This window comes from Cupressus sempervirens, chromosome 4, assembly GCF_028749045.1.
Source record: "Cupressus sempervirens isolate cs-2001-9-10 chromosome 4, ASM2874904v1, whole genome shotgun sequence".
NCBI classification, from domain to species: Eukaryota; Viridiplantae; Streptophyta; class Pinopsida; order Cupressales; family Cupressaceae; genus Cupressus; species Cupressus sempervirens.
Window position 1 is genome coordinate 130054196 of NC_143121.1, and position 22085 is coordinate 130076280.

A 22085-nucleotide genomic window follows, 5' to 3' on the forward strand; every position below is an offset into this window, starting at 1 on the left:
AATGAAATTTCAGATTCCTCTCTCATTTCTTTCTTAAAAAATCAGTAGATCTAATGTAATCTTAGGATAATTTATGTCAGAAGCCGGATGATTAGTCAAAATTGTAGAAACTAGTAACAATGGTAAAACTAACATCAATAAAACTAGCATTATTTAAAAGTGGACGAAAAATTAAATTAGAAACTGAAACAAAATGTGAGTGAATCGTAAAACACAATATTGACAACGACAACCATCATTCACCCATCTTATAAAAGGAGCGGTATAGTATAAATCAAATGATTCCTAAAGGTTTGAATTAATTTAAGTGCTAAAAATGAAGAGGCTCTCTTTTAGACCCAAAAAAAAAAACAATGGATGCAAGAGCTTCAAAGTAAAAAGTTTAGCATCCATTACATGCCTTGCATTACATAATTTTGAGGAGGAAGGCCGTTTGACTCAAAATCAAAAAAGAAAAAAGGGGAAAAAAAAGGAGTGGATTCGTCTCGCATGGAGAGTGCAAACCGTCGAACTCTTGATGCGGGTCCTTCATTCCATACATGAAATGCCTTGTACGTAAATATGGTGGTTTGTAGGCATTGGAAACGTACTAGCACTTGGCTTGGAAAGAGCGATATTCGAAGATGAAGGGAGTAATAAAACAGGAAAAGACAAAGCAAAGTTGGGGTGAGAGAGGCTCGAACTCTCGACCTCAGGATTACTCAAACCTCAGCTATGAGACCTACGCGCTAGCCAACTGCGCCACCACCCCAGATGGCAGTTTGCCAGTTTATTTATCTGATATAATTGGCCTCCCAGCGTAACTGAGTCGCAAGAAGAGATGAGCTGAAGCCTCAGCTGAATCCAGATTTACTATCAGAGCCTCACCCAAGAAAAAGAAAGAGAGAGGATGAACGGAAGCCTCAGCTGATTTCAACATGATTATATCAGAGCCAGGTTTCGATCCTGGGACCTGTGGGTTATGGGCCCACCACGCTTCCGCTGCGCCACTCTGATGATATGGAAACCAATTTCCCACCTGAGCAAAGAGAGCGCAACCTGTTAATATAGTCTTGACGAAAGAAAGAAAAGACGAGTAATAAAGATTGTCTGAGCCCAGGTTCGAACTGGGGACCTTTAGTGTGTGAGACTAACGTGATAACCAACTACACCACCCAGACAGATGATTTCAGATTGTAGGGAGCACAATTTTAATGATGTTTTGAATATCTATGTTAACATGAAACCATGGTGTAAAGATTGTAGCTCCACCCCGCAGGGCGCAGGAAACTTTGTCTATTGATCAACTGTACTCAGGATGGACAACGTAGATGATTCTTAAAAGGCGTTTGTAGTCCAACGGTTAGGATAATTGCCTTCCAAGCAATAGACCCGGGTTCGACTCCCGGCAGACGCACTCAAATCAACTCTGCTTTCCATTTGGCAATTGATACCGTATCGTGGAAGAATTTTGTCAAGGAAAATCGTATCGTCCTAGAATGGGAAACGCAGTATCGAACAGCAAAATGGATTCCGTTGCCGGGACTTGAACCCGGGTCTCTCGGGTGAGAGCCGAGTATCCTAACCAACTAGACTACAACGGATTGTGGTTGGTTTATAATGCGTTTCAACCAGACTATTCTCTTTCAGAGTTAAAAATTGGCGTTTCTTTACATATGCACACCACAAATCTCAGCCCTGCGCTCCACTCCACTCGTAGGAAAGCAACTACTATGCCGTTCACTGTATACCACTGATTATATGCATGTGTTCACTGTATGTTATGAGTTGGATGTCGTTTGATTTTAGCTTACATTGCACTGTATGCATTTTCTCTTTAACCATTTAATATATGCATTTCATAAACCAGATTGATTGTTGTCTGTTTGTGGATTGGCACAACTTCTATTTAAGCCGATACGCTTTTCCTGTCACAACACAGTTATTTAAAAAGAGTTTGTGGTTGTAAAAAGAATTTATACCATCTACCATGATTTCACAACCAATGAAACTATGAGCAATTGCATTATGTATATTGGATAATTCTCTATTTTATTTCTCCAATAAGTTTGTTTTGATTTTCGATGAGCATAAGAAGATTAAACATCTTTTTTGAATTGCTATATATATATATATATATAACTTTATTACGATGAATTCGTATTTGTATTGATACCCTTTTGTTATGTCTCTATACTCAAGTCCACTGGCTAGACTCTCGAGCCAAGGTCCTAATTGAATCCAAGTATTTGAAACAATTTAACAACCCTTGGCAAATATGGACTTGCCTATGTCCTTATCCTTATTATCTAGTGGTGTGGCCAAGAACACTTACAAGCCAAAAATGTACTAGGAAAAAACCAACTTCCTAGGTGCTCTTGCACTAATTTACCACTCATAGTTAGTGTTTCCACAACATTTATCTTTTCATTTTTTCTTGTAGCAATAGTTGTTCACATTCCCTCTTATGGTTCAATGTTTTTTCAATCATTATTTTGTATTACATGGAGCTTTCAAGTCAATCATATTTTTTTGTCATACTATAAAATCATTACATGGAATGCCAAAGAAATAGGAAATATAGATGATAATATGTGAAGATCTACTACTTCAATCATGAAATATTTATTTTTTCATTTTTATTCTTTATTCTTATCTTTTGTTCATTTCTTAATTATAGTTACACATGAAACATTTGATTTAGTTATCTTTTAATCATGAGTCATATGGATTTTTATTGGGTTTTTCATCGTATGCATTTCTTTGTAATTGTTCACTATATGCATTTCTCTTTAATCATTGGGTGTATTTGTTTTATAAACCATAGTGTTCTTCCTATGTTCACCATTGATTATACACTTTCCTTATACACTTACCACTCCAATACATTTGAATGGTCACATTTATTGTATGCATTCTTTTATCACAATTGACTATATGCTTTGTTGTACAGGTTAAATCTTGTTAATCCTCATTACCAAGTCCACTTTTAGAAATAGCATCATTACCATTTTTCTAATCATACCATAGTTGAGTCTTCATCTACTATTTATTGCAATTTGTACTATAAAATTATTATATGGAATATGAATTAAAGAGAACCTTGTGTTCTTATGGTAATTCCTATCCCATTTTCCTCTTGCTTTGCTACTTGCAAATGACTCCAGTACAGGTTATCATGTTTGTATATGCACTATATATATTAATACACATACACATAAGTACATTTATGTGCATATATGCATATTTTTGTACATGTATACATATATAAATGTATACATATCTACATATACATACATGTATTTATATAAACATGTAATATGTGAATATTTTAACATGCACTTGTAAATTTGAGAAGATTAGGAGTAACAACATGTAGAAGTGCCTAAGATCAAAAGACAAGGATGGTAATAGAAAGATGAACTACAAAGGAAGAACAAAGAAAAAAATGATTGATAATCAAAGAGATCATATTCTTAGGGAGAGAAATTGTCAACCCAAAATGATAATCTTATTAATGTATGTGAAAGAGTCATATCAGTTGTTATGTTGTCATTAATGTCAAACCTTAGCCGGTTAGAAATTATGCAAATTTAGTAAAGTTCCATATCATTTGATCAATGAAGAGGATTTGAAGAAAGTATGATGATGTAAGTGTCAATAACTGTATGGAATTAAATGGGCACTTTAATGAGTTAGAATCTTATTATATAATGTTGGTTTGATTATTTTACATGATTTGACTAAGTGTTGAGATCATGCATAAGCAAGATGGCTTGGTTGGTGAATAAAGAACCACAATATTAACCGAGATACTACATTTTTCGTAGAGCACTTTTTGAAGAAGTTAGGAATTCTAGTGTCAATTGAGCAATTATAGTGTTAATCGATCTAGTGTTGATTGAGCAAGATATAATGTTAACCAAGCATGAAAATGAAGAACTCTTTAGAAAAAGATTTAATCTTTGGTTGACATTTGATGAAAATTAAGTTTGATTGAGAAGTTTCAAAGATAAGGATGGAGTTTGTTATGAGATCAACAACTAGAGAAATTCAATGAAGATATGATGAAGGAGATTTAACAATTGGAAATGGAGCACAAAGTTCAAGGTGGAAGTATATTATCTAAGCACCTAGATTCAATGTATATGAACTTTATGAAGATTTGACAATTTTTATTCAAAAAGTTTGGAGATGTCTTAGATGCATATCAGATAGTCTATGTTTCAAATTTCAAGTTTTCACAGCGAGTTTTGATAGTTTTAATCCCCCAAAGTTTTTTCAGTTTTGTCCTACTGTCCTACTTTTTGCACAATTCCAAGTAGTCCTATTTGACTAAGAATAAACTTTTCCTTGTTGATCATAATGAAGAAATTCCTTTACCACTATGTTATGAAGGCTAAATACATTATGTGTGTCAATTTTCAGCCCATGTCAAATCCATTTGAATGATTTTCAAAGAAGATTCCAAATGTAATTTCTTATGGTTTAATGTTGACTAGTCTTTCACAGTTATTGGAAGCCTTGTTTGTGATTTCATATCCTGAAATCCATGATAGAGGCGACCAAAGTAATTATTCTCTGAAAATCTATATATAAAATATTTATCCTGTGCCAGTTTGTATAACTTCATGATGTCATTTGCCCACTTTTTGAGGTTGATTCCATTTGCAACTTTCTTTTTTTATTAGATTGTCAAGTTCAAGAAATTTCAGATGACTAACTTTACAAGATTACCAAATGTGCAAATCTCTAGGTTTTATGTCATTATCAATTTGTTTGGTAAGTTTGCAAAGCCCAGTTCAGATGCAGTTTGTCACTGATTAGCATGTCTAATTACACGACATAATGAAGTAATCATTTCCAAATATGAATATATTTTGACTTAGATTTTATCATAAAGTGCCATCTTCTTTAATTGGTGTATTCAGAATAAAGATTGTGTTCACGAGTTGCCAATGTCTAGTTATTGGTTTTTGTTAGTTTTGAAGCTAGTGAATTGAGTCATTTCATCTAAGTTATGGAACCTTGTTGAAGATTTGAAAGCCAAACTTTGATTGATCAAGTTGTATCTGGTTCTAATCAAATTATAGATTGATGTTTCCCACAGATTGTCAGAGGTCCAGTTGTTAGTTTGATAGGTAGGTTGATTGAAATTGTTTTTATTTAGTTGGGTCTACCATGGACCCAACTTGCTTCATCATAAAATTGTTTCAAGTATGAAGTAAATAATCCTATTTGTTTGGACCAATGTTTTAAAATATGACATTATCATTTTTAAGCATAGAAACTATGAGGTTGGTAAATGTTAGTAAGCAAACATTCTAAACCTTTGAAATAAAGTTAAATAGTTGGGATGCAAGCATAAGATGGGTTGATAAAGAAATATATCAAATAATTCAATGTTTCAATCTTAAACTTGATAGGGATATAATAGGGTATATATCTCAACTCCACATGAATGAAGGCAATGGTTTCATACTTGATAGATATTTTTTAAGGTTGACAAAATCATCAATTTAGGTGCCACTTTCAAATGTGCAGGTGATGTGGCTCTAATTTGTAGAGAGTTTTGTCAACAAAAGTGATATGATGGTAGCTTTATAAGCAATTTTGGGGGGCATTTTTAGTGTTGAGTATGTAGAGAGCTCTACAATTTGGACTAGGGGCACACGTTGAACATCATATGGGAGATGCTAAACTAGTTGGATCAAGAACTTCCTTTTTTAATTCCTAATTCTCCTTTGCAATTCGTTGTAGACCTTACACGTAGATGGACCTCGTAAAATGATCAAAGACGAGCTTGATAAAAAGGTGTGGTTGTTGTTTCAAGGTGCATTCATGCCTGCATTGAGCTTGAAAAATTGTGGTAACCTACTCTAAACTAATTTTATAATTCTACATAAATGGTGAATCTTTAATGTTTTAATGTAGTATGTCATTACCTATATCTAAATTTTGTTTTCCCTTGGCAACCAATCACCATTTGAATCTCATAGGATAAATTAGCCCCACAATGATTATATGTTGAGTGTTGAAACAATCTAATTATATGTTGAGTGTTCTTGTGACAAGGAGAAGTGCTCGAGTCTGCAATCACTAGTTTTATAAGAAAGTTAAATCTGAACTTCGAAACACTCTTTTCCTAAATTATAAGTAGATAAACTAAATTAGATTTTCTACAATGTTCACTCTAGAAAACCATGCTAAAATATGGAGCTGAAACCAAGAGTGCTTGAAAAGATCATGAAAGTTAAATGAACAAAATAATATTTTCCATGGAAGTCAGTCTACAAAGTTTATATGTGAAAAGAAAACAAGCCCTTGAAACACAAAGTTTATATGGGAAGAGAAATCAAGCCCTTGAAATCTGCACAAGATTATGGAAGTAGACAATATAAGCTAACCCACAAGCTAAATTAAAGAGAAGTAATTAGAAAAGGGCTAAACCTTAAACCAAGCAACTTCAAAAAGTCACAATAAGCACCAAACTTGTTAAAGGCCTCATGGCTGATAAACCCAATAGCTCCCAACATTTCTCATCTCACATGGATTAGCTCATATGCTTGGTTCTTGCACATTGTTCAATTACATTCTCATTGGCTTGCATTATATCCTCTCTTTTTCAAATGAATGATACAAATACAAGCCATTCTCTTGTTCTAGATCCATCACAGATAATTTCTCCTTTGAACCAAAATGATAGATACCATGAGGGAATGTGACTTAAAGATGTGACCAATTAAGGCTATCTTTGCCTCACTTCTTTAGATAAATTTTGTATTCCTCTGTACATGTAATAATGTGTATAACCAAGGAGTAAAAGATTTCTATATAAGGTGAATAGAATAGCCTTCTAGCCTCGCTATTCTATATAATCTATATAATCTATTTTCTATACTATAGGAGTATGACAATATTTTTTCCAATTCATGTATCAAATATAGGAATATAGTATCCAAGTTGATTCAACATCAAGCCCTAGATGCCCATTTCTACAAAAAAAAAAACCCATCGTTAAAAAATATTGCATCCTAAATCTAAAATAAGAGATAAAAAAAATCATTACATGATTAGCATAAATGAGCTTTACCATCCAAGACTTCAAAAATATGTTGCGAGCTCCCACATCAATCATGAGAGCTCCCACATCAAATTGTGCCTTCCTTCTCTCGTGCTCTAATTCATCCACTAAACCCATTTTCACGAAGAACAAAATTACCTTTGTCTTCACAGAGCCCAAGCCTGGAAAATGATTTTAATCTCCTCCATTATGGTACCAAATTACAGGAATGAATAACCAAAAATAGGAGTATAACAAATTCAATTGTAAACCAGAGGATGGTTTCTTGCTCAATTTGAAGGGATCTTACCCTTTACTACATCAAACAAAATTAATGTAAATAGGTGTATTTCCAAATCAAGGAGCCAAAGCATAAAGAGAAAAACAAAATGTGCTCATTCTCTGAACCAAACCTTGGGGCTAAAAGATCCCTTTGTCTTGTCCTATTAATGTACATAGATTTACTCTATAAGAAAAAAAGAATTCAGCCAAAACATAGTAGAAATATGATTGTATAGATTCCACTGGCAGTAGGGTCTCCAAATAAACTATGGGGTGATTACAACTACCTGAATCATGGAAAATTCTCAAGATTGGATAAGAAATTTCTTGGAACATACTTTAGATCACCCATATACTAGAAAATGATTAAAGTGTCCCAATAAGAAAGGAGACAAGCTAGGATTGAAGTGCAAATGACTTCTTATACCACTTGGCAAGCTCATTATTGGCAGGAACAAGTGCAACCTTGAATTTAGAGGTAGGAGGAGGAGCTTGTTGCCTTCTTTACCTGACCAAACAAAGAAACAACTCGCAATGGAGATGAAGATCGAGGACTTTGTTGATTGCAGTAATAAGGAGATGTTGAAGGAGTGCAGACAATAGCATTTTCTACATGTGCTCTTGAAATTGAGAGAATTTCCTAAGCTTTTAGAATTTACTGAATGAAAATTTCTAGTTTTTCTATTGATATAATTTTCATTTCTAGATTTTTAATAATGAATTTTTTATTTTCTTATTTCTCTCATTGCCCTAACCAATGAGAAATCAAAGAAATTATATTTTAAATTCTTCAAAATAAAAAATAACAAGAGCTCTCTGAGAGCTTGAGTCCCTGCCTTTTGCAAGGGTTAGAACGTAGGTTAAATAAGTGGCAATTTTCATTTCCATAGGGAACTAAGAAATTGGTTGGCTCCCATTATTAAATTGCATGAAAAAATGCATTTGTAAAAAGCATTCTTTTTCAAAAATAATTATAGCATGATTAGTTGTTAATCAATTGTTTGGGGTGTACTCTATTTTTCTAAATTAGGAAAAATTCAAGCAAGGGGATAGATAAGATTGAATTAATTATAGGATAGAATGTACAACAATTCTTTTGTCCTACAATGTAGATTATATTAGAATAAGAAAACTTTGGAAAATGTCAAATGAATTAAAATTTTATTTATAATGTATGATTTTTAAATTAATTTATGTAAGAAATACATTTTATTATTATTTATTATTCATTTATTATTATTGTTGAAATTAAGTATTTTTATATGTTAATAGTGAGTAGATTGGAACCCATGACCTCCTTGATGATCCCAATTTATCGATGTAGACTCTCACCTAATAATAAATGCAATTTTAATTGCACTAAGTCAAGTAATGTTTAATTTATGGTATGTAATTGAACACAATGATATGAGAAAAAATCATTCTAAAGTATCTCAATCTCTAATTAACTATTATATACATATATATAATATTTTTTAATGTAATGCATGAAATTGATTATTAGAGTTAAGAAATGTTGAATGATAGGAGAAAATTTTCATTCTAAAGTATCTCAATATCTAATTAACTATTATATGCATATAAATAACATTTTTAAAATGTAATGCACTAAATTGATTATTAGTGAAATTAATAAAGAGAATTAGATTGAAATATATACATTGAGACCTTTTATTTTTATTTTTAATTTAAGAAATAAATATTAAAAAAAATAAAATGACAATAAATCAAGGTAAATCTAATGACAACAAATTTAGCAAATCTAATGTTAATTTTAATAATAAATATTTAGTTCTATTTAATTCTAAACTTTCTAAATGTAATGTTAACTTTAATAATAATAATAATAAACAATTAAACCAAATAAATAAATTATTGGTTTAATTTAACCTTTTGAACTTACACGCTTCTCAATTACAATTTGACTTGATATTTACATAAGATAAGATTTGATTTTTAACACACACATGTAAATATTTATTTCTCATTTCTAAGCGTGCCGTAACAACCAAATCAAATCTGATAGCTTTTCAAATAATTCCAGAAAACTTTACTATTAAAATAATAATTCCCAAAAAAATACTATTAAGAAACAAGGGCTCAACTCTTTTGCGGGATGATAGAATACATTTTAACCAAAATTATTTTGTCTACTATAAATTTGAAACAAAAGTCCAACATAAATGTTTAATCATTGAAAAAGTTCAAAATTTTTAAAAAGGTGTATACTTTTCTAATATAATAATAACTTCAAAGATTAATAGAGAACACATGTATCAATCTTGGCTAATATATGGGGGCCTCTGATAAAAATCCCTTTTGGATCTTATCATTTATTAATTATCTCCGTCTTTTTTCAGAACATGATATTGGTTTCATCACTAGAATTCTAGCTATAACATCCACGTAACAATATATTTATGTATGAATAGGGGAAGTACAAATACATCCGTAGAGGAAGCAGAATATTTATGAATAGCAATATTTTCTCTGACATGCATAGTAAATACATCCGCTGCACTGTCGTTTCGAACGTTTTTTCTCCATTTTTCCATCCCCAATAAATCAATTAATCCTTGGGAAATTACCCATAGACCAATGGGAAATTAACGTTTATCATCTGAAAAATATTTTTAAAATCCAACCTTTACAAAATTGAAGTATAACATATGATTGAGCGACAAAATTAAATTGGACAAGGTCTAACGAAAACATTAGTTCCCTGCCTTTATAAGGTAGGGACTAATAATGAACTTTAATTGTTTTGTCTATTAAATTTTAATACATTTATTTGATTGTCCATTGACTAGTGTGGACCAACCTCCATAGATTACCCTCCCATACAAACAAATAATAATATTTTTGATCTTCTAATTAATTAGCTTATTTACTTTTGGAGGTAAAAGACCATTATGTAGTAAATTTAGATTGTATATGAGTTGGAACTAAGTGAAGTGTAAGAGATTCTCTTGGTCTATGAAAGATTTTTTGGGCACATAATTTTCATAGAAAGAATAAGAATGATGTTTGGGTCGATATCAAATTCAATTTAGGGAATGACAAAATTTTAATTATTTAGCATTTGTTCATTAATAAAAGATAGATGTCATTGACTAAATATTATGCCAAACTATATAACATGATCATATTGCCTCTTGGAGGCACAAACTAATCTATAGATTGAATTGTATTGCTTTCATACCATCAACGAAAGGTCTTAACACATGCAAATTTCAAACTAAACAAGAGAACAAATTATCTTTGAGACAACACCATATTTCCTTTCATTACAACATATATTTAATATAAATAATTACAACACATAAATCAACTAAGAACCTAGATGAGCCATCATTGTCATTAAGTTTCATCTCAAGTCCATGTTGTATGATGTAATTTGTGTTTGAGCACATAAAATCCATATGTTTAATTCTTTCAAATGATAAATATGAGGTATATTATTTAGATAGAGGGAGGATGTCGACACACGATTTGCTAAATATTTTTACTTTCTCAGTGTTGAATTTCCTTTTCCATTTTGAAGCTTCAAATTGGCCTTGACGAAGTGCAAATGCTCAACAAATTGAGTCATATGGACATCTTGAGATCCTCCATCCTTCAATATTTTTTCCTTGAATAGTTGACCAATTTCCTTCGCCTTGGCTCTTATCTCTTTCCCCTCTTCTCCCATAATCATCTTTATAGCTTTGCAAATTTCTTCTCTTTGAAAAGCTCCATCCTCTCCTCGCCCGACTTCAATTCCAGCCTTTAATTCATATACAACCAAGCATGCATTATGACTTTGGTCAAGTTGCATCGGCGAAGTTACAAGAGCCAACCCATTGCTCAATCCTTCCATTGTAGAGTTCCATCCGTAGTGAGTCATAAAGCTCCCAACACTAACATGGGCCAAAACCTCCCTTTGTGGGACCCATCCCCTTACCACAATACCCCTCTTCCCAACCCTCTCTAAAAATCCATATGGAAGCAAAGTAGGAAAGTTATGCAGGGCCCACAAGAAGGGCCGACAGCTGGCCTCCAATCCCAAGGCCACCTCAGCAATCTCTTCCTCACTTAAAAAGCATTGGCTCCCAAACGACATATAGACTACAGACCTTGGCGACTGCTTGTCCAGCCACGTAATCACATCCGAGTCAACCTTCCCTTCCGACACGTGCGGTGGCAAGAGAGGGCCAAGTGGAACAACTGGTTTCCCGGTCACCTTCCCAAAATACTCAACATACTTGTCCTCCAGCTCAGCACACGTTTTGACAGCCACGCTGTCACAGGCATCTATGCCACGCAAGCAGCGCTCGGTGTAACTAATAGTATCTGGTTTGTGGGCCCCATTGAAGACCAAAGCCGCCGCCGCCTCATAGAGCTTCAATGTGACCGCCCGCGAGGGGTAGTCCTTCGGCTCTTCCACCAGATCCTCCGCCGTAAGTCTATTCTCGTATTGCCGCCAAACGGGATGCATAGCCCAGCTAATAAAAGCGGCACCTAAGGTAGAGAAAGTGATAGAAGCTGCGCCAAATTTAGCGGCGGCTCTCCCCGCCCACCATTGCACAAAGTCGAATATGACGCAGTCTGGACAAAACTCCGCCAAAAGCTTCTCAAACGGGACTTCCAATCCATCCACTGCTTCGCTGAAGAGTGGGGTCAAATGCATCGGGAGATCTGCGGTGCTCTCTATTTCTGGCGGAAGCCCCGCTACTTTTGGCAGAGGCAGCTGCAGCAGCTGAATCTGTGGGACATGACGGCTTGCAAAGAAGGGCTTGATCTTCGCTATATTTAGCGGAGTTGGAAAGAAGGAAACTTGAACGACTTGCTGTGCGAGCCTGATGGAGAGCTCTGCGTAAGCGGAGATGTGACCGTGGCTAACCAGGGGAACATTAAGACATGAAGCGGCTGACTGCCATTACTTTGGTATCTGCCATTCTCCATCTTGCAGCAGGAGAATTGTATAGAAAATGTAATTCTGAGATCGAATGGTTTGTAAGAGAGTATATATAACCAATCAAGGAAGAAAAATTGAACGAGTGTACTCAACTTTCTTATATTTGACACTTTTGATCGTTTGGTAGCGTGTGTATCCCACTTTAAAAATTTGGTCTCCTTCACTGTGGCAACTGGCATGCATGACAGCGTTGATTTGAATTTAGCTCTATTATAAAAAATTCTCAAGCTTTAGAAAAAAAACTTATATTTTTGTTTTCAGGCATATTATTTATCATTTTTGAACAAACAAGTAGATTTATTTTATTCTTTTCATTGTTTTGCTGATCTCTAAACCAATTAAAACCAAGATCTCTAAACCAAGAAGATATAAACCAAACCAAGAACCAATCCTACACTGTCACCTCATTACTATCACTAGTTCTCACTAAACTATATTTCCAAGCTATTCATGACATCACATGTGATTAAAATCATCCTCTAACCATGAGAATCAACCTAGGCATCAAACTGTCAAAGACAAAGTAAACATCATAAGCTCCTCAAAAGAAAATCAAATAACCATGATCTTGAACTAGGAAGATATACCACCATAACCAAATCAATAATCCAAACCTATTAGCACCAATTAATTACATGTATATCCAATCATGTTATGTCAAAATCTATGGTACCATGATCACATCCATGAACCAAGTGTCTAACTCTCAAAGTACTCAATTTGTCAACATAGAATATAGTTAGCTATAATCCTCTATCATGAGTTTACCTAGTAACAACATCTCATCCATTCTACATGAAGAAAAAATAGTGAATTATGTTACTAGAGGCATAGATAACCCAAATCTAAGCTGCCAATCTAAATATGCATCAATAATGAAAGATCAATGAGCAATGACAACCCATATCCAAGTCCTAAATGCAACATGTATGTATAGACCATTTACAACACCGCACAAATTGTAGACCTGACAAGTCATCATTCATATCCAAATCAACCACTAATAACCATATCATCATGAGACCAATATGAAATATAAATTGAGTATACAATGACATCAAACTCTAAATTTCAAAAGCATACAATGTTATTAACACACAATGTTACCATAGTCAATATTTATTATAAATATTTTAGATCAATAAATAATCTCATAAAAAATGCCAAACCTACTCCAAATCTGAACCAATGTATAGAGCTCTCCAAGAATTTTCCATTGAATATTCAAAGTAAAAAATACGACTCTGTATGCCCAAGTTATGCCCAAGTTTTGTGCTCAGAACAAAAACATCTAACTTTTGGAATTTTAAAACCTAACAAAACATAAAAATCAAAAATTCAAAACTATAACATGTTGTAGTGCTCTAAATTATCTTTACGAAGACTGTAAGAAGTCCAAAACCTAATAACATGAGTGAAAGTTATGGTCGTTTTACCAAGATAATATTTTTACCATTTTCACTGCAAATTTTTGTGACAAAAATTCTAACAGGATTAAATTCCATGATCATCATGTCTAAAACTAAAAGCCTTTTGCATTTTCCATCAATATGGACAAATTAAGACATAGTATATATCAAAATTAATGGAAAAGCCAACCTAGATCCAATGGCGAGGTTTGTTTTTTTCTAGAAGGTCATTTGTGCAAGCTCCCCCCTAAAACCCTCATTTTAATAAAACATTCAAAAAACTCTTTTGACCAACAATTTCACATGCCCAAAAATATACCAACAACCCATTAGAATAGAAAACCCAAAACCCTCAGATCTGCAATATAAACAATCTACCAAATCCATATATCTTGTCCTTTATTTGACTCTTTCATGCATTCTCATGAACTCAATCTAGAGTTACCACAAAAAACCTTATCTCTTATACCACTTGTAAGGAAACTTGTAAGAAAAATGTTATCATTTCCACATAACCCATATAGATCTAAAATAAATGAGAAATTAAGATCCACATGTAAGATAATACAAAATGCACCCACAAAAAATGTGACGTGAACTATATCTTGGGGAATCCTCATTGAGGGAAAAAATCCAACCTCCAAAAGCATCAATCACCATATATTATTCAGCAAAAAACACCATTTAAATACAACCATGGAAGCCTTCAAAGCCATAGCCACAACCAAACAATCCATGTGAACAAGCATGAATCCACACATCCCATGACATGCTTCCAACCTTTACAAATGATCCCTTGGCTAGCCTGTCAAGCCTTGTCTTGCTCAATTTTCCCTTTTGCCTTTCTTTTCCCTTATTTCTACAACTACCCTTGTAGTTGATTATATAGTAGAAGTTGATGAAGAGGGAAATGAAAAGAGAATTAATGAGGAAGAAAACTCACCAGTAGCCCCACTGAAACCTAGTGAAGAACAACAGGGGAATGAATAGAAGGAAGAGGGTAAGACGACTGTCGGGAGTGAAGAATAGGTAGAAATATAGACACTGGTCAGTTACTAGTCTCTACACCTATTTCTAGTAGTCAAACTCTTCAAAGGCCGAGTTCACAAGAAACACCATTACAGATAGTAAGGTCGAGTACCAATACTCCTTTGAGTACTAACACTACATCTTATGATGATGTAAGTTTAGATGAGGTGATTTTTTTTCATAGTTTGATCTATCAACAATCACACTCAAAGAAATAACAGTTCTTCGAGAGGCCTTACAAAAGAAGAAAAGCAAAGAGATTCTAAGAAAGGAGCACAAGAAAAAATAAGTGCTTCATCATATTAAATATGTTTTTGTAGATGCATTTTATATTTTAGATTCTTTTGCAAATAAACCTTTTATTGAGCAACTTGTAAATATAGTTGACAAAATAAAATATGAAGATATAGAGACCAATGTAAAATTGCTAGAATGGTCTAAGAGAAAATTTCACACCAAAGTTATGGATAAGATATCTAGTACCATTGCACTTAGTCAAGTTGAATTAGAAACTAAGGTAGAGGGTGTGAAGATAGTTTTGGGAAACAATTATTCTCTATATAGAAAACTATGTAATGTTGATATCTTTACCAAAGAGACTCAATAGACCATTGACAAATTGCAAGGAGAGTTGAAATCAACTGGAAATTCATTACAGGTTTCTCCTGTAACTAGCCAATTACATTTTCAGAGATTGATGTTGGCACAAAGTAGGCTTTCTGATTTGAAAGCAAAAGATGCAAATATCAGATCCACTCTGATCAGCATACAATCCATGTTGACCCCACACATGGAATTTCTATAGAAGGAACTAGCCAAAGAAGATGAATTGATTACGAAAGATCCGCATCTTTTTACTCATGAAGGCTTAGTTGATATGGTTTCTAGACTAGAAATACAAATTCAAACACTAGATGAAGCAGGCGACAATTGGGATTCTGCTTTGGAAATCATCATGCAAGTGAATAAGACATTTTTGGACAAACACACTATAGGTGTACCACCCAAATGACATAAGTGTCAAAAAAGGGGGATATTGAAGATTTTGTAAATTGTGAAGAAATTTTGTCAAGGTAGATATCCACTCAGGGGAGTCACAACAATGACATGAAGTATTTACTTAGGGGCAGTAACATGTTAAGGTAACAACAAATTGACAAGATTTTGAAGATTTTTGAAATTTTAAATTGAAGCTAAGAAAAGATGATATATTGTCTAACATGTGCATGAGATAAGTATGTATATTCCATGATAAAGTGTTTTTTCCACTAATGTTAAAGGGGGAGATTGTTGATCTCATTTTGGTTTTGATAAGGCAATGACAAAACACTTGTCATTATCTACCAAAGAATGATGCAAGTTGAGTGCATAGTATATGTCGAGCATAAGCCTCCAGTTAGTACATGTGGGGTAATATGACTAGTCAATGTCGAGTCACTCCAGTGCCGAGCAATCAAACATGCCGAGTGATTTAGGTGTCGAGTAATAGTAAGTGTCAATTTATACAAAAGTCAAGTATCAACATATAAAACATAGTGAAGGCCGAGCATCAAATCCTATTTATGCCAAGTGAATAGTTTATGACATAGATGTTTGTTATGGCACAAATTTCTATGTTTCCAGTTTGTGGTCAACACAAACATAATTTTTTGATCATAAGAGATAAGTATTGAGTCATGTTATGGATCCCTATGTAATACATGCAACCTATTGGTGTTTGAAAACGCTGGAGAGTTTTCAATTACCCCAATGAGAACAAAACATATCTAGGGGCAACAAACTCTCATTTTCGACATATCTTTTCAGACATCGGGCCAACTATAAGGCATGACCCTTCTTCTACTTCAGGCTCTACAAAACCTAGGCAGGTGAACCTCAAATCCAATTAATATGGTTTTAGTGCAAAACATATCCCTAGATCTAACAAAGTAGATTATGACCCTTATATCTCCTAATAACTCATGTAATAACACAGATCTACAGTAGAGAATTGCAAATCCTATGATATTCACAAGCTGGGTGAGGGTTAGACATTTAAGTTCTTCAACATGAAAGGGGAAAAGCATTTGATTAATAATGTTGAATTTAACAAACCCTCAGATATGTAGCAATAAGACTTAATGATCCTATGGCTATCAATGCTTAATCCATTGGGCAAATCCATGAATCAAATGCATACATATGGATATCTGATACTTATTTATATATTCAAATATATGGTCTATCTATTTACCTTGTAAATAAACATCTGTGCTCAATCCTAACCTCATTCTTACATGATACCCCCCTCAGTAAACTTGCAACCTTGTTGATTTCCCTAAAGCATTTACATAACCCCTTGAGTTATAAGCAACAATGAAACAACATACAATCTTAAGGGACTACAACTATGACTTAGGCTCTTTGTTCAAATACAATAAAACATTGAAAATTCACTGAGACAAGATACGAGAATCAGAATGAAACTAATGAAATTCTTGTTCATTTGTATTCATCTCCTTGAAACAATACAACCAAATGCATGAAATCAGAACATGAAAGCACCTAACATATCAGAACTTGTTGTATTATCCTTCCTACTGCTATTCATACAAGAGAGAATATTCTGAAGAATGAAGGTGGAATCACAGAACTGGATCCAACAAAGTGGTCTCACAGAAAGACTGAAAAATTCCAACCAACAATGGTCTCACAGTGACAAAAAATTGGAACCCTTTCAATGGATGAAAGAAAGAAAGATATAGGAAGAAGATGAATTGTCGGATCTGATCTATGCCTGACATGTGTCCACTTGGAATTCAATCCCCTGCAACTGAATAACCTCTCTCTATCTTTTCCCATTTTGATCTGATTTGGTTTCATCACAAATTCGTAACAAACTTGTAAAATTCTCTTGTTCAATGATGAAAACCCTTTTGTTTGCCAAAATACTTCATATGCATCAAGAATGTTGGTGAAAATTGAGTTTTTATTGAGTGAATGTGATTAGGATCGACCCAAACTGTATTTTCATTGTCTTTTATTGATTCTGTAACTGCATTTTGAATTTTAACTCATTTCACTAAGAAAGCCCCAAATTTCATGTTTATGGCTATAACTTGAGCAAATGAATTCTTGTGCAAAAATGAACGCCATAATTGGAAAGTTCGTCTTCTCACGATTCCAGTAATATATAATATCGCTATTTCATCCTACAGAAAACCTATAGAAAGTCGATTTGAAAATGTCCCCCTTTGGTAGAAGACTCGGGTCTGGCTGCAACTTCTTAAATTTTAAAATTTTGAAAAATTTAAATTAATCTAAAGTTTTCACTTTAGATTAAATGCCCTTTGAATTTAAAAAGAATCTGAATGCATACCCATTTTGACGAAAAAATAAAAAATAACATTTTTTGTCATTTTCCAATTTTCTCCTACCCTCTAATTTCAGAGTCAAACCTTTGTTGACCAAGTGCCATGTGGCACTTCATGATTGGTCCACCTTTGCACACATCATCAACTCGAACACAGTGCCATGTCATCACACCCGGGACCCGCTGACATGTGTCAGTATCCCACAATCCCGCATTCCTTAATCGGCGTGCATTTTTGTCAAACGAGATTATGTCATCCGTCGAATCTGACACATGGCAGTCCCTCGTGAATCCATCTTAATTACTCCTTTGGAGCCCGGCAAAATTTTGCTTACCCGCAATATTTATCTCCCGAGCACCTTCATCTTGTGGACTTGCGCCTGCCGCACGATTTGGACACTTCACACAATCTTAGAAAATCTCGCCATATCAGTGCTCTTACAAGTTTTTTTAAAAACGGGAACTCACCAGTTGTTCTCCACGTGCACGTTTGGGGGTCCTTACGTTTGCATGAAGCCTCTCAAAAAGCGTCTTCTTCATTCACAATGCCTTCCGTGTGCTATTGTATTTAAATAACAAAAGGACCGCCCACGCAAGAAATATGGGTTTAAACATTAACCTGCTCCAATCACTCGAGACTTCCTTTTCCAACACCACTGCCTGTCTTTATGCCATGGCCTCACATATTTAGCGTGGAGAGTTCTTGTTCAGTGTGGGCGTCCATTTCTAAATGCCTCTGCCTATCTTCATAAAATTACCTAACTGATCAAAATCGTTTGACCCATCCCTCTCTTATATGATCACAAAAAAATGTGTCAAGAATGGCAGCTGCCTCTCCTTCTTTCTGCGCTGCCCTTCATACCTGTCTGCGGGTTGCCGTTTATACATGGGAGCTGATTGTTCCCCTGTTCCTTCGAGTATGTGGGTTCTTCGCTTCATGGCATGTGTGGATTCCCTATGGTTTTTCTTTTTTACCATACATGGACGAGGTAGTTTCTACTTGTTTGACTGTGCCTCCTTTTCCTTATTTGCTCTTTCAATGCATTTGCCTCTTCTTTAGGCGTGGAGCTCTGCTTGGTTTTCTTTAATTGTCGATTCTCCTCTTCTAACTGTGAGGCTTCCTGCCGTGTGAGGCTCTGTTCCTCTACTTGTGGCTTTTTATGCTGCAGGGTTATCTTCTAATTTGTTGGCGGCTTTCTTGTTGTGTTGGCAGTTCTTTTAAATTTGTAAGCTACGGCTTAGAGTCTTTAGATCCCCTATTTTTTTTACTCGCAGGCTTCCTCCCTGTCTTTTGCGTGTATGCTCCTTTGATTGCGCAGACCTCTTAGTGAAAATGGGTGCTTGCTCTGCTGTTGTTGGAATTGTCACCATGAAAATGGGTATGATACAGATGCCTACTCTGCTGCTTTGGTGGCTTTTTAACACGTGGGCTGCCTTGTTTCTCTCTGCCTGTGGTTTTATTTTTTTGCGCAGGGTCTTTGGACGCTTTTTAGACTTAGCGTTGACTGCCCTAATATACAATGGCTTCTCTACTTCTTGCCGCGAGTTCCTTGGTTTGGAGTGGCTTCCTTTTGAATCAACTTTTTTCTTTTTCCTTTTGCTCCTTCATATGGCTTCTTTTACGCTAGCCGACTCCCCTGGTAGATGATTTTGCTGAAGAAACTGCAGTCCTGCTTATGGATCATGCATTCCAACCAATCCAATGAATGTAAGATTTGACTCGTCCTCAAAACTTAATGATTTGTTGTCCTGGTGGCATCCTTTTTTAGAGCACGAGCCAAACATCGTAATATATCCTTTTGACCAAAAGGCACAAGAGTCTCCGGCATTCCAAGAACAGTAGCCACAAATATGCACACTACTTCCCCAATGTTTGAAGAGATCATATACCGGATAAACTGTTTTGTATTATTGTATATGGCTCGCCCCTCTGCAACAACCACAACAATTGAGGCAAAGTTATCATCAGTCAACACCATATCAGAAGCACTCTTTGCAACAGCAGTCCCTGATCCCATTATAATGCCAATATCTGCCTTTTTAAGAGCAGGAGCATCATTTACTCCATCACGTTGTAGAGCTGATGCTCGTTGTATAGGAGACAACTCTTCAAACTCTGATGCAGTATATGAACGTCCAGCTAAGTCATTCAATGAATCCAGTGCTCCAATTTGATGACAGAGAGATTCGGCTGTTGACTTATTGTCACCAGTAACAACAATAACATGCATTGCGGTAGATCTGCATGTTTGTATAGCATTCCTCACCTCCAACTAAAGTCGTCAATCAAAATTAATTCCTTAATAAAATAACAAAAGCGACCAACATAAGCTGTCCCCATATCTCAGCAATAAACATTGTATGACTTTCAACGTATTTCCCAACACAACAATCTTTCAAAACATTTGAATATAAGCCTTGAGTCCTTGTGTGCTCCTCGCATCTGCTTGTAATAAATCAGATCCAAGAGAATATTTTTCATTGCTCAATACTAGTTGACTCCCTACGCTCTTGGAAATCTCTTAAATATTAATTATAATGGCACAGCCAATACTTATTTAATAATTTGGGATTCTATGAAACTCCCTGCTTCCAATGAATGCACTTTAGTCTTGAACATCCAAGATACTTTCATAGTTTGACTAAATCAAAGATTTAGTTTGATGCATATCAATATTTGGTGTGAATTCTCCCCAATGATAGTAGCTTTGGCTCCTTTTTTTCTTTTCTTTTGTCTTTATCTTCTATATTTGCAACTGCTTGATTGCAATCATGATTTTCTTCACAACCTGATTAAACACATGTACTAGTAAATTCATATCCAAGGTATCAATCAACCCTGCAACTAGATGAGATAAATTTCATTTATACAGGAAGTGAGTAATCGAACCAACCATTAGAGCATCCATCAATTCTTTTTCATTGTATTCAAACTGATCACTTGAACCTTTCTCAAAAGCAAGAGATTGTGCTCTATGTTTCTTGAAATTTGGCCTGTGTAGATTCCTTACGCACACAAGATATTTCCACAATCCTCAATATGGTCATAAATCTGATGAATTTAGTCGGGGCTGAAAGTGGGTCTGGCTAAAAAAATTTCATTTTCAAACAACTGAATCTTCAAATTGACTTGTTGATCATCTCGAACTGATTAAAATCAAGTTTGATCACTAACTGATCCTTAAAAACTCATTTTTCATTAATTTGCAACCTATCAATTTTGTGCCAAGAGGTCCATTAACTGGCCTTAAAAATTAATCCAAAAAGATAACTGGGCTTTGAAATTTGAGATACTGATTCTTTGCTCTACACTCTTGGACCCTGTTGAATCTTGTCCCATGACAAATTTGGGTTCAAAAGATATTGACCGTCAAAGTTGACTTCTTAGAATTGCCTACAATAAACATGTCAGAAAGCAATAAACTAGGTTCAGATTTGGCTTTGAAAACTGGGCAAATGAGCACATGGGGAAACAAAAATTGGGACATTGGTTCTCTGTCACGAGGAGAGTACAGATCTATGATTTGGGCTCATGACAAATAATTGGGCGCAAATGGTGAGTGGTCAAAGTGGGCTACTTGGAATTTGCAGATCGAAAGAATGTCAAAAAAGCAATTTTTGCAAATGGAATGGACTTAGAAAAGTGTGCAAATAGATTCATCAAGACTTAAAACCTGACACACTTAAAGTATTTTTAGTGAAAAACATAGTGGTACAATCCATTTGATCTAGAAAATCACGGATCTCAAGTTACAATGTCCTGAACTGGGGTACCGATCAATTTGCAAATGTTGACACCAGTAAAACTTTAGAAATTCCATTTGGAATCGCATTTGAAAACTGATCAAACAGATTCGTCATAAGCAGAAACTTGAAACATAAGAAATTTCTGATGTGTAAAATGTAGTGCAAAAGGAATTTTAGTATTTGGATCAACTGGGTCAAAATTACAACACGTCAACCAGGGCTTCCCAGAATTATGTGCAAATTGCAAAAGCATGAAAATAGTAACTA

At 34.6% G+C, this 22085-nt stretch overlaps 4 non-coding genes and 1 pseudogene across 5 annotated transcripts; 1 reads left to right on the forward strand and 4 right to left on the reverse strand.

Moving 5' to 3' along the window:
• Positions 1–662: 662 nt before the first annotated feature.
• TRNAM-CAU (transfer RNA methionine (anticodon CAU)) lies at positions 663–751 on the reverse strand. Its single transcript is given in 2 exon segments — positions 663–698; positions 714–751. It is a non-coding gene; the product is annotated as a tRNA-Met (tRNA).
• Positions 752–1086: 335 nt separating this feature from the next.
• Positions 1087–1160, reverse strand: TRNAV-CAC (transfer RNA valine (anticodon CAC)). The gene has a single exon. It is a non-coding gene; the product is annotated as a tRNA-Val (tRNA).
• Positions 1161–1324: 164 nt separating this feature from the next.
• Positions 1325–1396, forward strand: TRNAG-UCC (transfer RNA glycine (anticodon UCC)). Its single transcript has one exon. It is a non-coding gene; the product is annotated as a tRNA-Gly (tRNA).
• Positions 1397–1510: 114 nt separating this feature from the next.
• Positions 1511–1583, reverse strand: TRNAE-CUC (transfer RNA glutamic acid (anticodon CUC)). The gene has a single exon. It is a non-coding gene; the product is annotated as a tRNA-Glu (tRNA).
• Positions 1584–10601: 9018 nt separating this feature from the next.
• LOC149560283 (mogroside IIIx synthase-like) lies at positions 10602–12283 on the reverse strand (annotated as a pseudogene). Its single transcript, XR_016363341.1, has one exon. The product of XR_016363341.1 is annotated as a mogroside IIIx synthase-like (transcript).
• Between the last annotated feature and the right edge of the window lie 9802 nt (positions 12284–22085).